The sequence below is a fragment of the Chiloscyllium plagiosum genome, unplaced genomic scaffold (genome assembly GCF_037043375.1).
Source record: "Chiloscyllium plagiosum isolate Xiang-an unplaced genomic scaffold, Cpla_swu_hap1 HiC_scaffold_38, whole genome shotgun sequence".
Lineage (NCBI taxonomy): Eukaryota > Metazoa > Chordata > Chondrichthyes > Orectolobiformes > Hemiscylliidae > Chiloscyllium > Chiloscyllium plagiosum.
The window spans coordinates 81,047,714-81,052,175 of NW_028270176.1; the positions used below are offsets into that span (position 1 = coordinate 81,047,714).

Consider the following 4,462-nt stretch of genomic DNA (forward strand, 5'->3'; position numbering starts at 1 on the left):
TCGGCCACACTACCAGCCGGCTGCGCCGCCTCATTTTCTTCTATTTCCAATTGTGCTCCTGCATAACAACAGATGCAAAGTCACATGAAAAGGGTTCCATGATTCCTCTCGGACTCGCACAGCTGCTGGGATGTGCCCGGCTACAATGTCAATTTCGCAGCTGATATTGATAGCCCATCAATCCAGACAAAAATCAATGGTAAGCTGAGTATATCTTCTCAGACTCTTTTCAGCTACAAATGTATCTGTGAGTGCTTGAGAATATGGGTTCGCTTGTGATTTGGTCAAATAACCATGAGCTGCTTGACATTACTGGTATTTCCATTCTTGCTTTGCTAAATGATTTCACCCATTGCTCGAAACAGGACGACTTTCACGTTTATACGGAACACGAAACACACCGGACTACAGGGAAAATGCGCAAACCTGAGCAGGGGGTGTTTCACATCATACCGTGCAGCATAGTCTTAGTCACTGTGTCTGTTTTTTTTTTCAGAATAAGAGTCCCAAAGAATGTTCACCACCCTAAAACCGGAGGTAGCATTACAATCTGAGAACGACAGATCACATTGTGAGAATGCTCTGACCTCGGAGCCAGTTCGAGATGCCACTTTCCTTGCCTTTTACCTTAACCGTGCAATTTGTTGCTGAGATGTTCACTCCTGGACATGAGCCACATGGATACCAACTGATTTGGAAACCTGTGTGGGAATCGAGGAGAAACGACTCAATAAATTTTACTAAATTCCGTGGTGCTTTTTAGAAATGCAGTTTCTGATAACCTCAATCTCAAAGCCAGTTTCTGAACATAGGAACAGAAGTCAAAAGGTAATTACCTCACCCCACCCCCACTCCAGAAGAGGTGCTAACTGCCCTTGAGTGCTTTTTGTTCTCGATGTGAAGAGCTTTCACGCCTGAGTCACCTTCACGTCTCTGGTTGCTGAGTGAATCACAAAGAAGGAATTTCACCAGAGCTGCAACTGCCTCACTTTTCCACTCGCCCTCCCCGTTTACATTTTCCTGCTCGTCAGTGATTTAAAGAAAACCAAATGGATGCGATGTCATTCTGTAGCCTCTATGTCGATTCCTCCGTTTCAGTTCCAACATGACTTAGATCTCGGGGCGGACCTTAATACTAGCGACGCGATGAATGCGCAAGTCGAAAGGTTCCTCTGAGAATGCAATTTCTTTCATTGCTGTTGCTGATTGAATGAGCCACTAACGTGCGAATTGCTCCAAAACATGAATCAGGATATCTGGTGCCAATTCTCGCACGTTGAATAACGATTGACAGCTTCCAAATGAGGTATTTCTGAGACGACCTTAGGGTACATTTGACAGACAGACAATTTCAGGAATTCGTGGTGCGCTGTGACACCAAAGCATCTGCTTCTTTCCTGTCTTTGAACCGAGCCGCCTGCGCAAGGAAGGCAAATGCGGTACTGCTTTTCGTGGAAGGATCAGAAGGTGGTAACTACACTCTCCAACAGAATGGCATATGATCAGAACCAGGTTGGAGAAAAACTTAACAACGCTTTGCACTGTAATTAAATGGAATTGCATTACATTTCACTACCAGAGCAGATTTGTTCAAGCAAATTCGAAGGCAGGTTTGCAGATGGGAAAGCATGCAAGAAAGCTCAGCTCTTGTCCATGTAAAACGCTGCAGTTGAAGAACAAAGCAGTTTCTGCCCAGTTTCGAACTGGGGACCTTTCGCGTGTAAGGCGAACGTGATGACCACTACACTACAGAAACGAGCCACAGCCAGCCGTGCTGCGGCTCAGTGGCGTCCAACACTGAAAGTTGAATCCGTTCTACGTTTCACCTTTCTGTTTCCAATTTCTCGTTGTTGTCCAGCGCAATTGACATCTTGAAAACGTAAAAAAAAAGACACGTTAAATTGATGACAAAATATAGACAAAGATGTCGTCGATGTTTGTACCGTAGGGCGAGGTGGAATAGTCTGGGACGACTTTCCCTGCAGCGTAACAGCTGCGACATGACCTTATGGAAGGGTGGTAAACTGAGTATTTACGTGTTTTACCCAAGTTGGTGTGAGTTGAAAACTCGACAGCATAGCTTTAAGGTGAGTGGGCTGAAAGTGACAAAGGACCTGAGGCACATTTCCCACAAAGGAGGTTGTGCGTGTTTGGAATGATCTACCAGAGGAAGTGGAGAAGGCTATTACACTCAGAAAATTGCAAAGGTAATCGGGTGATTTTCTGGATAGGATGCGTTTAGAGGGATTGGGGCCAAATGCTGGGGAACGGGACTTGTTTAATTTTGGCTATGTGTTGAGCATGAACGAGGTCCACCGAAGTATCTTTTTCCACGGTGTACCCCAATAACGTCGTGTTGCTTCCACCGGCTTTGAAGGATTACTTTTCAGCGGAGTTGGCCATCGCAGTCTGTGGCACAATCATTTAGTCTGTTCGACTGCTCACGGGAAAGGTAGTATTGTGAAACACTGCAGAAACGAACGAATTCCTTACTTTAGCTCCGACTGACCATACTCTGTGAAAATTTCCCAGATCCTCAGCTGAGGATTTCTGCTGCTGGAAGTTACTTCAGAAACCCTGTCAAATCGAAATGTATTGAGCGAATCGCAAAACAGAAAGTATTTAACATGGAACACAAACAAAACTGGCATACCTAATGTATTTTCAGACACAGCGAAGCATGAATGCTAAATGTGAGACAGTCCGAGGGCATGAGTCATAAAGTAATCTCACAACTAACAACAGGGAGATTCCAAACTACTCTTTCAAACATACTGCAGCCTAAGTTCACCACCACTTCCCAGACAATGCTGTAAAGAGAGAAAGAAAGAACATAATAAGAACTGGCCATAAAAAGTGAATTTCACCAATCACAGTCTCGATTAGATTATCTTTCCCTTCCGATGTCTCCAGGACGGAAATGAATGAAATGGGAGAAATTCAATAACATATGACATCGAAATTCATTGGAACGATTTTCCCATTAGCCAGAAAACCAAATAACGACGAGTCGAGTCACCGCAGGACTTTGTTTCACAACAGCGATGAAATAACAGTCTCCATTCGGTTCCAGTGAAAGCTCAACTTGCCTGGCAGGGCAGAGCTGTTTGCGATTTTCCGCGCGGGAGGCGAACACTATCATAACTGCAGAGACACTTTGAAATATTTGGCACTATCCCACACATCATTTAATTCCCTGGGAAGCAAACCCATTTTTCTTTTGTTTTCAACATCAATATACCGTGGGGACAGAAACCGCATTTTAACAAGCTGCAGCGTTGGAGTTGATCAGCAGCGATGGCAGTGGTGAGATTCGAACCCACGCCCCTTTCGAGAGTGGAACCTGGGTCGAGCAACATCGACCACTCGGACACCCTACCAGCCGGCTGCGCACCCCATTTTCTTGCATTTCCAATTGTGCTCCTGCATAACGGCAGACGCAAAGTCACATGAAAAGGGTTCCAAGGATCCCTCTCCGACTCGCACAGCTGCTGGGATGTGCCCGTCTGCAATATCAATTTCGCAGCAGATAATGATATCCCATCAATCCAGACAAAAATCAATGGTAAGCTGAGTCTCTCTTCTCAGACTCTTTTCAGCTACAAATGTATCTGTGAGTGCGTGAGAATATACGATCGGTTATGATTTGGTCAAATTACCATGAGCTGCTTGACATTACTGCAATTTCGATTCTTGCTTTGCTAAATGATTTCACCCATTGCTCGAAACAGGACAACTTTCACGTTTACACCGAACACGAAACACACCGGACTACAGGGAAAATGCACAAAGCTGAGCAGGCCGTGTTCCACATCATACCGTGCAGCATAGTTTCACTCACTGTGTCTGTTTTTTTCAGAATAAGAGTCCCAAAGAATGTTCTCACAATCCGAGAACGACAGATCACATTGTGAGAATGCTCTGACCTCGGAGCCAGTTCGAGATGCCACTTAACAACGCTTTGCACTGTAATTAAATGGAATTGCATTACATTTCACTACCAGAGCAGATTTGTTCAAGCAAATTCGAAGGCAGGTTTGCAGATGGGAACGCATGCTGGAAAGCTCAGCTCTTGTCCATGTCAAAGGCTGCAGTTGAAGAAAAAAGCAGTTTCTGCCCACTTTCGAACTGGGGACCGTTCGCGTGCTAGGCGAACGTGATGACCACTACACTACAGAAACAAGCCAGAGCCGGCCCTGCTGCGGCTCAGTGGCGTCCAGCACTGAAAGTTGAATCCGTTCTACGTTTCACCATTTTGTTTCCAATAGCTCGTTGTTGTCCAGCGTAATCGACATCTTGAAAACGTAAAAAAAAAGACACGTTAAATTGATGACAAAATATAGACAAAGATGTCGTCGATGTTTGTACCGTAGGGCGAGGTGGAATAGGCTTGGACGACTTTCCCTGCAGCGTAACAGCTGCGACATGACCTTATGGAAGGGTGGTAAACTGAGTATTTACG

The 4,462-nt window shown here is 45.1% G+C and overlaps 2 non-coding genes across 2 annotated transcripts; both read right to left on the reverse strand.

Moving 5' to 3' along the window:
* Nucleotides 1-1,683: 1,683 nt before the first annotated feature.
* On the reverse strand, nucleotides 1,684-1,756 carry trnav-uac (transfer RNA valine (anticodon UAC)). Its single transcript has one exon. It is a non-coding gene; the product is annotated as a tRNA-Val (tRNA).
* Nucleotides 1,757-4,108: 2,352 nt separating this feature from the next.
* On the reverse strand, nucleotides 4,109-4,181 carry trnaa-agc (transfer RNA alanine (anticodon AGC)). The gene has a single exon. It is a non-coding gene; the product is annotated as a tRNA-Ala (tRNA).
* Nucleotides 4,182-4,462: the final 281 nt, after the last annotated feature.